Source organism: Spea bombifrons, chromosome 7 (genome assembly GCF_027358695.1).
Source record: "Spea bombifrons isolate aSpeBom1 chromosome 7, aSpeBom1.2.pri, whole genome shotgun sequence".
NCBI lineage: Eukaryota > Metazoa > Chordata > Amphibia > Anura > Pelobatidae > Spea > Spea bombifrons.
In genome coordinates, this window is record NC_071093.1 from 32,416,126 (window position 1) to 32,428,831 (window position 12,706).

General features: G+C 39.0%; 1 pseudogene; it reads right to left on the bottom strand.

The window, feature by feature from the left end:
• Positions 1 to 7,625: 7,625 nt before the first annotated feature.
• LOC128502224 (E3 ubiquitin-protein ligase DCST1-like) lies at positions 7,626 to 9,697 on the bottom strand (annotated as a pseudogene).
• Between the last annotated feature and the right edge of the window lie 3,009 nt (positions 9,698 to 12,706).

Here is a 12,706-nt window from a genome sequence, read left to right on the forward strand (position 1 = left end):
TATCCAAAGTCAGAGTTGTTCTAACTACTAGAGACCAAAGTGCAAATACATGCCCGTCTTTCAACGGTAGCCATTTTGTTGGTGTCGCTTCCGTTCTAGTGCTTTCAGAGCATGCAAGGGAAGCGTACGACTACGTACTATCGTGTGGGCCGGGGGGGGTGCTTGCACACACTGGGGCGCGCAATGTTTCGCTGCTAGTGCTTCCCCGGTAGACTGCAAATTGCCTTTTCGCTTCATTCTAAACGGGCTAACGTCTCATCAAACGAAAAGTGAGAGGGACGAGAGGCTCTGCAATGTGTATCATCATCTGCTTACATAAATCATAGGGCCGGGGAATAAATGATTCCAGTAGAAAGGACGGTGAAGATAAATTTGGCCGAGATGGTTGCTTTGATATACGCAACTATCCTATGCAACGGACAGTTAAACACAATGTTACCTCTATTGATACCTCTTTGGAGTTTGTGTGTGTACACACACACACATACATAGATACAAATATATATATATATATTCACATAGATATATATATATTTGAGTACAATTATCCTTCATTTACAATGTTCAACCAAAGAATAAACGTTACTAAAAATATTGCAGTGTTTAACCTCTCATAGCACAGAAAAACATCCTGTTGGCGACAGTTGGTATCCTAGGCACGCCATGACTTTAAATGGGTGTAAAAAGCGATCTATTAATGCTTTCTTTACCCAAACAATGTTGCTTTAATGCTGCCTCATGTGGCCCCTCTCCCGGACATCAGCCGAATATTGTATGGCGACAGACGCTTGATGTAACATAGTTTAGAAGGCAATTAATGATCACCCCAGGACTACGGTGACCACATGTACCAATAAACACACGGGGACGGATGCCGATATAACGTTAAATGCTGGACCCAAATAGTGCGATTGTGTATTAGCATTGAAATTGGAACCTGCATTCTGACTAACATTATTCTATGTCATAACTTCAAGTCTAAAACACACATGGGAATACTTTGTCATTTTATTGACATTTTATTTTTCTCGTATATAGTGGTCACTAATATGCCAGCAACGAATACGCGCCATTACTATGTTATCTATGTTTATGTTTTCTTTTATACCTTCATTGAATGTTGCGGCTTTCAAGATGTACTCCTGATGTTTCCATTTGGGTTTTTTTAGGACAACTTAAAAAACACACACATTCAAGATATATTGTACAGAAAAACCACAAATATTACTGAAACTTTGATAAATGCTGGTGGTAAAATGTGTGCATGGAAATAGTTAATATACCAGCATTTGAAATACCCTGGGGTGCTTAGTTTTTAAACATACATGATTTGATGCGGTAAACCGAATTGATCGGCTTCAAAGATGTCCTCAAAAGCCCTGGGTTGGGTTTTCGGTGCCGCTAAATGCCTCACTATCGAGGCATTTGAGCGAAACCATTGAAGCTTACAAGGTGATTGTTGAACTTCTTGTTGTTTTCCTTCAACCTTTTCTGAACCAGTTTTGCTTTGTAGCAGGGCACGTTATTATCCTTATCAGGCAGTTTTGTCAGTGTCCATGAAAGGGTGTCCATGGTCTGCAACAATGCTTAGGTAGGTGGTACATGTCAAAGTAACACACACATGAATGGCAGGACCAAAGGTTTCCCAATATTCACTGCCCAAGCAATTTGAGCTACAGGAGCTTGTCTGTTGGATTTGACCATAAGGGTCAGGCTTGGCACCCCACTTGCCTCAATGAACCTTGGCCAGCCATGACCCTGTCACCGGATCACTGCTTTCCCTTCCTTGGACCACTTTTGATACTTACTGCTTCTTACCACAGCAGACCAGGAACGCCGCACAAGAGCTTCAGATTTGGAGATGCTCTGACCCAGACGTCTAGCCATCACAATTTGGCCAAAGTCACTTAGATCCTTAAGCCTGTCCATTTTTCCTGCTTCTAACACATCAACTTTGAGGACGTTATGTTCGCTTGCTGCCTAATATATACCACCCACTGACAGGTGCCATGATAATCTTATCAGTGTTATTCCCTTCACCTGTGATAATGTTATGGATCATTAGTGTATAAACAAGGGAGGATAAAAACATGTACTTTTTATAATAAAAGAAGATCTTAACGTGCATATATATAGAAGTTGTTACCTTCGTACATGGATTTTGAAAATTTAGAGAGGCCAATTTTGTAGGATAAGAAATTGTACAGATAATCAGATAAAAAAAAAAAAAAAAAACACAAAACATTTTTTAGAGAAGGGACAGAATGAACTAATAGCACATAAAGCTATTACAGAAGTGGAAAAATGACAAATCATGATTTATTTAATAATCTTTAATACATTTTCAAATATAAATAGACAAACAAATACAAGTAACAAAACAAAGAAAAAACAGACTTAAGACAAAGACATACCAGTTAACAGTCACGGGAATCGCAGCAAGACTGTATGCTGTGTATTTTCTCTATATTCTTTCCCACATCTCTTTAATTTTTGTGATGAGCCATTAATCCAGCTAACACCCGTTTCCATATACCATATTTTCTTGATTATAAGACAAGGGTTTTTTTTTTTTGGTTTTTTTTTAAGAGCAAATGCTCTGAAAAATACCCCTCCTCTTATAATCGAGGACGACTACAAGACTAAGATCCAGATCCCCTGCAGCGCCGCAGGGGACCTGGATCCTCCTGTCTGGTAACCTCTGCTGCTGCCGGCACTTCCACTGGGGCTTCTATGACCGAGCGCCGGCAAAAGTGCAGGCAGCAGCTGAGGCTGTTTACGCAATAGAAAAATAACGCAATAATATAGACAGAGCTGTTTGGTTGTTATATGTTCAGTTAAATAGAGGTCTGACTATAAGATTGCCAGCAGAGCTGCAAGAGACCTGGATCTGCTGCCAGCATTTCTACCAGGGCTTCTATGACGGAGACCGTAAAACACGAGAATACTAGAAGAGAAATGTTGGGGCTATTTCAGCGTTAATTGTATATGAAAGTAAAATAAATTGATATTCAGAAGAACTAATTAAAGCATGTTAAGAAAAAGGATTAATATGATTGAATGAAATGACGAGTACAAAATCTTTGGGCATTTATCAGTAGTAGGACTAATGAATCATTTAGTTGTAAAACTATGAAATGAATCAGGGCGTAGTATACAACTACGCACCACGCTAATGTGGACTCCTCTCCTTTCCTGTGGGGACCCCGTTACATAAGCCCCGTTATACCATGCCCTGCAGGAAAGCGTAGGGTACCGAATATGTCAGCCCTGCTGAACACTGGGCGCCAGGGAATGGTTTCCTTGGCGACCTGGCGCCCAAAGTTTGTCGAGCCCTATGTTTTTGATTATATTTCAGCACATTTTCCAGTGATTTGGTTCAATATATGGAATCCATAAATATTATTTTTCTTGACAGTAACAATTAACATGCCCGATGCCACATAGGGAGCACACTTAGGTGCTACCTTAGTTTTGGGCTGTTAGGGAGATCCGTGGTTTCCATGGCGACCTGGCGCCTAGAGTTTGTTGAGCCCTATGTTTTTTTATTATATTTCATCAATTATTAATGAAATATAATCAAAACTATATATTCCTCAGGTTTGATAAAGTGTTCTTTGAAAGTCTAGGAAACTCACATTTTAACTGAAACAGTGTAAGCATCCATCACTCAGCCAGTACATGCTGGTGATGTGCAGACCCCATACTGTTGGCAGCATAAATACACAAGGGGGGCAGCCAGCCAGGTTTCAGCATGCACTGGCTGACTTGGCATGATAGCAGTGTGATTGCTAACAGCAATCACAGTCCCATCTTGCCTAGGTTCCAGCATTTACTGGTTGCCTGGGTATAAAAGGAGACACCAAGCCAAAGGCACGCTGCCGTGTTGCATCTAACAGAAAGAGAAATAATATAGGAGAAGTGTGTTCATTAACATTGCTTCACACTGTATTTAACTGGCCACTTCTGGGGTCAACCGCATACCAAACTTACATTGGTTTCTGCAATTTTCTCCTATGGTCTAAACTTTTACCCTATGAGACACTCATGGCCAAACCATACCAGAATGTTGCTGTTACCTGATATTTTACACCATGCAGTAAAGGAGGGCAGTGGAACTAAGTACTTAGTGGCACAAAAAAATCCTCTCTTCTCTTTGTTTGGAGAATACAGCAGCAAGACAGCTCCATCTAGTAATTGTTTTGCAACGCTCCCCAAGAGAGGGAAGAAAGAAAAGAAAAAAAAAACACCACTATATAATGTAAAGGCACAAACCAGGAGTAACCTATACTTTCAATTTTATTTCAGAATTCACCATGTTCTGGACGACAGTGCTATACCTCTTACAGCCTCCATGATTGGTTGAATGTTTTCTGACCACTGGTTGGCAGCAATGGATGAGTAGATTCCGGGGAAGTCTCTCTGCCAGATCCTTTGTCCCACCTCCCAAATCCCAGCCAGCTCTGCATTGGCCTGCAAGAAAAAAAAGAAATACAGTGACTTTTACAGACTGCAGCATCTCAAAATATTACCTTCTCTACTATATATCTAAAGAATAAAAAAGTAAAACCTCTGCTCATATTGAATTTAAAATAGTTTGCTTAAAAAGCCATTTCAAATTGGGCTGTATATAAATTAAATCCCTCTCCTGCAATACTTTTACTAGTGTGGGTGGTCTATTCCTAACGACGGCACTTTTACCTATTGCGTAATACACCCGAAATCCCTCTAGACTGTAAGCTTGTTTGAGCAGGGCCCTCCTCACCTGTTGTCTCCTCTCTGACAGCCGGGGAAGGTCTGCGCAATTGATAACGCTTGGCGTCTCGTGTGCTGTGTAAAGGACGCTCTATGGTTTGTCAGGAACCGCCTGGTGTTGAGGAGGGAGCAGGTCACAGTCTGACCGCCGCATGCTTATCCACAGCATGCTGAGAGAGTGCTCTCTGATGGACAGTCTAGAGGCTGAGGACTATCTCCATCTCCTTCAACCCCCTCACCCACTCCACTTCCCTATTTCATCTTATAATCGAGCAAATACGGTATTTTAGCGATGTCAGTTTTTCTTATATCAGGGGGGCATAAGACATATCAGGGGGCACGGTAGCATAAAGGGGCTATAAGGCATATCAGGGGGCACAGTGGCATCACTGACATATAGGGTTAAAAGGCATATCAGGGGCATGGTGGCATATCAAGGGTAAAAGTCATATAGGGGGCTATAAGGCATATCAGGTGGGGCACAGTGGCATATCGGGGTACAAGGCATTTTAGGGGACAGAGTGGCATATAGGAGGTATAAGGGGGCACAGTGGCATCTCTGACATATAGGAGGGTATAAGGCATATATGGGGGCAGAGTAGCATATAGGGGGTATAAGGCATTTCTGGGGCAGAGAGGCAAAACTGGGGGTGAGGTGCGCATAACTTGGCAAAAATAGTTTACATGAATATTTACTAGTGACAATATAAAATGAAAAAAAGAACACCTTCACGAGTGGGTGAGTCTCAAATGTAAAATAATATAATATACAGTACCCTACAGATCTTGCTGCTCCCGTAGATCAACACTCCTCACAAGTGTAAAACACACGATATATAGACAAACGGGGCGCATAGATATGTGGGAAAAATAAAAATATAACGAATATAGTGTAATGAGTTCAAAAATAAAAACCAAAATAAGTGATATAAGTTGCACTAACAAGTGTACTTAGGAGTGATCGCTCATCGAAAATCCAGACTTTATACCGTCTTGGAATTTCTGCATAAACAATAGGAAACGAAAAATAGTGCAATAAAATAGATATTGGTTTAATAAATATAGATTAAAAACTTACAAACGAATAGGCATAACTGGTGGGTTATGCGTAAAAGCAGTTTCTTTCACAAGGAGTATTCATCAAGTCCTTATAAAGTCCAGTTTCTGAAAATGTAAAATATCTCAACGGACGAACTGTTGAGGAGAAAAATTACCCCGACGAACTGTTAAGGGATAGTTTAGTAAAAACTGAGGATATGAAAAGAGAAAAGATGTTGCATAAAAAAGAGAAACGAATACAAAAAACAGAGGAATTCAATTTCGCTTTTATTACTCAATATAATGACAAATCGTTTAAAATAAAAAAGGCGTTTGAAAAATGTTGGCCAATTCTACAGGGTGACAGCGTACTGCAAAATTTCCTTCCAGAAAAACCTAAGATCATATATAAAAAATTAAATAACCTAAAGAGCTTAATAGCCCCCAGCGCTCTTCCAAATGAAAGAATAAATAAAGACCATTTTTTAACCTATAAACCTGTGGGTTTTTCACCGATGTGGCATATGCAAACTTTGCAAAACTTGCCACCTACAAGACAAAAAAACTACCTCATTCAAATGCACTATAACGAAAAAAGAATATAACATCCGTCATTTTATACACTGCACATCAAAGAATGTAGTGTATTTATTAGAATGTAAGTGTGGAATTCAGTACATAGGACGCACATCTAGAGAACTAAAAGTAAGGGGTCTTGAACATTTAGGTGGAATAAGAAATAACAATATGAAGCACAGTGTCCCAAGACACTGCGTGAAATGTAACAAATTTTCGTTTCCTGATTTTAAAGTAATAGGGATTGATCTAGTATCCCCCCATTGGCGGGGAGGAGACGTGAAAGAAATTTTATCAAAAAAAGAAACGGAATGGATATACAAATTTCAAAGCTACAAAAAAGACGGTTTAAATGTAGAACTAGACATATCCATTTTTTTAAATTAAAAAATTTATTTACAAACAACACACATATAAAAATGTTTTAAGTTTATTTTATCATACTGTTCACATATACAGTTCATACAAGCATATATATTGTTTTTATAATAATATTTTTATTCAAGTTTATTTTTCATACAGTTCTTATTCATATATATATTTATTTATACATTCTTATATAAGATTACATTTCTCTACCTTACATAACATCACCTTTATGCAATTTCATTCCATCTATGGGTTAACCATAGAACAGAAGGTTGTCAGTAAGACAGTCACGATGGCACTTAGCCAATTAATCAATTAATGAGATTACTATCTATATACTCTCATTTATATCTCTCTCTCCCTCTTATGTTCTTTTTCCCCGAGGGGGGTTCTGTCCAATGTGATCGATACCTACGAGAAAAAAAAGAAACATACTCATTTAATACATTTGATCTCTAAATTGGTACTGATTAACATTGCAACTAAGTTGCTAACATTGTTTCTTTTTCTCACTTAATTTTGGACAGAGTCCAAACCACACTCACAGGTGTCTTCTACCTTGATTCTGCCTGTCTGCTCTTTTCCTCTGCGGGTCCCTCGAAGCTCTGTTGATATATCCCTGCAAATTGAAAAGATTGAATGAAATAAGAACATTTTATACATTTTCTGATTTGATAAATTATTTATTTTACATACTTACTGATCACGAATATCGGCCGTTATGAGTCCTGACGAAACGAGGAAAAAGTGCAACTTATATCACTTATTTTGGTTTTTATTTTTGAACTTATTACACTATATTCGTTTTATTTTTATTTTTCCCACGTATCTATGCGCCCCGTTTGTCTATATATCATGAATATTTACTAGTAAAGCTTTTTTTGGTATTTTTTGGGTTCTTGTTAAAATATAGCTTTAATTATTATGTCAGTAAAATAAGGCAAATCGTGAAATGTCATTGTGATAAAGAGATAAGTGTTAATGGCACATCTTAATGTAAATTATATGTTTTTATTTTAAACAAAAAGTTTGCATAGTTTTTTTTTACCTGATTAAATCGAAAAAATAATCCCGAGAGGTATGCAATGGGGATATTTAAAAGTGGCACATAGAAAACTGAATCGCTGCAGTAATACTCCAAAGGCAGCAAGACCATAGCAAAATAAATATTAAAAAACAAATATCGGTAGATAGACTAGTTAAATTTACCCAATGTTCCCAACACAAACTATAACTATTTGTAAACAAATTAAACAAGGAGAGGGATACTTGTTTTCGAGATGGAGCTAAAAATATTTTATGTGACTGTGGCCTAGTGATATGTAGGTACATTGTTAAGGCACTTGAAAATATCTGCACAATCTATCTCATAAACCAATTCTCTGGTTTCTGCACACAATACAGCGTCTGCGAATGAACGGGCGCATCCAGCTCAAATAACGGTGCAAGGTAGTAGCAAAGCTTTTCAGCCAAAGTCTGTTCGCTCTGGCCCTGCGGATGATCTGTTTCCTTTTTATTTCTGCGTATGCAGCCCGCTTATTCAGGTGTTCGTTATAAAGGAACAGAACGCGCCGCTTTTCTTTCTTTGGAAAGAAGAAGGCAGCAATCACTCTGCGGAGACGGCCAATATACACCTGGACAAAGCAGAGCGACAGGAGTCCGACCACAGGAAGGCAAGACCACAGATAGCCCTCAACTGACATCCGAATCGGATTTAATAGACACATGGTGTTATTACTCAGGTGCATGGTGGCAGAAGAGGTGTTGAGGTTACCAATAGTACGCCTTAACATCCTGGAAATAAAAGTATCGCCTCCAACCAGGACTTCCAGTTTGTGGTGACTGGAGAACACATACGAGATGTGCAAATGTTTTTCCGGATAATCTGGAATAGGTGATAAAGGATCCAGTCTGTAGTTAAGGATAAGATGAGGAAGGTGAGCATGGGAACACACTGGAAAAACTCCATCATTGTTGTCTTCATCTCAAGGTCCTGAACCGCTGGATTCCAGGGAAACACAAAGCTCTTGCGCTCTCCATTCCTCAGGGGTAGAAGGTGTCTCTTATTCCGTTTCCTCCTGCGAGCATCAATCTGCCTGAAGTAGGTTGTTACATAGGCGTTATCAAACCTAATGTTGGTGTTGTACTGGTGGCAATACTTGTAGGCAGAGATAAAGATGAAAACAAATGTGCAGGAAATGACAACACGGACAAAGGACCCAACCTTCCTCATACCTAACTTCTTCTGCTCTAATGTCTCTGTAATCTCCTCTGTGATCTCCTTTTTAGAAATGTTCATGCCAAGAAACATGCTTGGTTCTTGTTTAACTATTGCTATTTTGCTAGCAAAGCCATCGTCCTTTCCATTCATAGTCGCATTGACCTTATCATAGATTGTTCCAAAATTGGCTTCCATAGGGATCTTCTTCTTGCACCATGTATTTACAACATTCATGATATTGCACAAAAATGAGAATTGCATAGGAAGGCAAAAGAGATGGTTAAGGACAGGTAGGGGAATGGCCTTCATACAATCGTCATGTTTCTTGGCAAACCACTCACGGCATTTCTCAATACCTTTTTCAATAACGAACTCACAGCCCAGCATAGACTTCAGGTTGAACTTCTGCAGAGTGTCAAGAGTCTTGTTTTCCTCTTTTGTCTCCTTTTCTTTCTGTTCCTCAAGCTTTTTATCATAGCCTTCAGAGCTCTGCACCTCAGAATCTGTCTCCTTAAAAACAGATTTTATGCCGCTGGTGTCATTTTTAAGTTCTTTTGCCCCTTTTACCAAGTCTTCAATTATCTTTCTGAAAGGGTTTATAATAACTTTCCAGGACAACTTTGTGTGGTTTATCTGGAGCTCCACCTTGCACCCAATGGATTTTGCAACATCCTCCATATTATGCTGCAGGTTGCTGACAGGTCCATCAAAAATAGACTGCAGTATAAGTTCAGGTTTTCTCCTCCCTTTCTTATTTCTGCTCTTCTTTGAGCCCAGAAAACAAAGGAGTGTCCAATGATCCACAATATTTTTGGAGAATGACCTGAAAAAGAAAAATGTTAGCCAACTCATAACAATTCCGGTCTCACATATATTTTAAAACGGTCTGTTTCCCATCTCCCAATCCTCTTAATTATGGAAGTATCCAGCCCTAACCTAGCAGCCTCTGTCGCTGCTCCGATTCTAAAAGAGTGAGAAGAATAATGTTCAGCACCCAGACACAAAGCGAACAAACATTTTTTTAACACACTGTTAAATTGAAATCTTGTAAGCAGTTGTCCTGAACCATGAACAAGCCAGTTACCAGAGACCTTAGGGCGCAGAGCCATAAAAGCCTCAGACATCCTCACAGGGCAAATACCATTACCATTAACCCTTTGTAGGACTATCCAACAACCTTTACCCCGCTTGTCAGTTTTAGATGACCTCAGAAATTTTTTTAAACTAACGCCACAAATAACATCTAAGATTTGTAAACCTGAACCACCCTTTTTATTAATAGCCACTAGCTCACCTAATCTAAAAGCCCCCAAAAAGGCAATAGTAAAAGCCGTTTTGAATAGGCAAGACTCAAATATCATCCACTACTTTCACTAAATCATGCAGTAACTCATAAGAAATAGGTCTTCTCAAGTCTTGAATACAAGTTCTACCACCATAGCCTTTCAAAATCTGTTTCACTAAAAAATCTTTAAAAACATGTTGCTTAGCTGCTAAATTGAAGAAAAAAGATATACCCAACAAACACCTATCTATAAACGAACGCGGAAATTCTCTTTCTTAATTAGATCCAAAACTGGCATCAAACAAATCTACTTTGTTTGATTGAACAAAATTTGACCATAAACGCCATGACCACCTATAGCTGGCCCATGTGCTTTTTGATAAAGATCTGGCAATTAAGTTTCTTACCTGGGAGAAGTCAATTCCCATATGCACGGTGGAACCTGCAGCCCTTCCTTCTCTGCCTGGGGTGCCAGCTCCCTGAACAGCTTAAAATCAAAGCGCGAAAGAGCATCAGCTATATTGTTGTTTTTCCCCGGAATGTGTTTGGCTTTCAACCAAATATTATTAACAAAACACAAATAAACTAAGCGCCTTAATAAACTTATTACTGGTAAAGATTTTGCTCTCAAAGTGTTAACCACCCAGACTACCCCCATTTTATCACAATTCAACAAAATCCTTCTGTTACTCCCTGCAGGACCCCAAAATACAAGAGCCACAACTACTGGAAACAACTCCAACAATACTAAATTTTTAGTCCAACCGGCTTCGTACCAATCTATAGGCCATTTAGCAACAGCCCATTTCCCTTGCCAGAAAATTCCAAAACCAGATGCTCCCGCTGCATCTGTGAAAAATTCTAAATCATCACTAGTGATAAAATCATGCTGCCATATGGCGGCACCATTGAACTTTTTAAGAAATAACTTCCATATTAACAAATCCTCCTTAACCTGCCTAGTAACCCTAACTCTGTGAAAACCTATCTTCTTCCCGGCAATAGCTTTAGCCATCTGTCTGGAAAAAAACCCTTCCCATAGGGATTATCCTAGCTGCAAAATTCAATAAACCAAGTAAAGATTGAAAACATTTAACTGTCACCTTTTTAGCCGATAAAACTACATTAATCATAACACGCAATTTAACCACTTTTTCTTTAGGTAACTTAAATAACATCTTAACCGTGTCAATCTCTATACCTAAAAATAATAAAGAAGTAGCCGGAAAAACTCTCTTATGTGCTAACGGAATACCAAAAAACTCTGATAAAACAAAGAACGAATTCAACAAATGTAAACAATCTAAACTATCCGCCTTACCAATAAACAGGAAATCATCTAAATAAAGGACCACAGAATCAAGGCCCGAAACTTTCTTGACCACCCATTCTAAGAAACAAGCAAAAGCTTCAAAATAAAAACAAGAAATGGAACACCCCATCGGCAAACATTTATCGAAGTAGAATTGACCATTAAAATGAAAACCTAAAGAAGGAAAACAAATCGGGTTAATAGGCAAAAGCCGAAAAGCAGCTTCAATGTCCACCTTAGCAAGCAAAGCATTTTTTCCAAACCGTCTCACCCACATCAAAGCGTCATCAAAGCTAGCATAATGAACGGGAAAATCAGCTGTGCAAATTTCATCATTAAGAGAACCTCCTTTTGGAAACGAAAGGTGATGAATTAGTCTGAAGGACCCCTTTTCTTTCTTTGGAACCAAACCCAAAGGCGACAACCTAAAATTGTCAAACGGAGGAAATTGAAAGGGGCCCGCAACTCTCCCAAGCAAAATTTCTTTTTTAATCTTTTCTTCAACAATCGTCAGATTACCTTCTACCGATTTCAGGTTATTAACCCAGCATAAGTTATCACCTTTAAAAACCGGAATATTAAAGCCAAATTTAAAACCATCATGTAGCAGTTTAGCCATCCGTTTGTTTGGATAAGTGTTTAAAAAGGGGAGCAGATTTAACTGTCTCACCGGCATCTCCGCTTTTTGGAAACTGATCCTTTCCCCTGTCCCCTACGAAAACATTTGACAGCTGGGTAGCTACATTCATGCCTAAACCTACATGAGTTAGGCCACTTACATTGGGAATCATTAAAGGACCAGCATATACCTTTTTGACGCATCTGCTGTGCATTAACCCCTTGCGGCCTAAAATTAGAAACATTTTTTTGAGGAAGCAAAACACTAACCCATGTTCCTACGTCCTTCATTCCCACTGTAGGTTCTTATGCACCGCTAGCGTTTGCCTGAAAATCTCATCATAATTAAACCATGACAATCTACCAAAGTTCTTAAATGCCTCTAAAACTGCTTCCAAATGTTGAAACATTTTCAGAACATGGGCATGGCAAAGGTCAGGAACCGTTTGATAGTGGAATTCGGCCGCTTTCGCTTGAATAAGCGGCTGCTCCTCCTCCTTATAAGTTTGCTTTCACTGTTCTGGGTCATCTC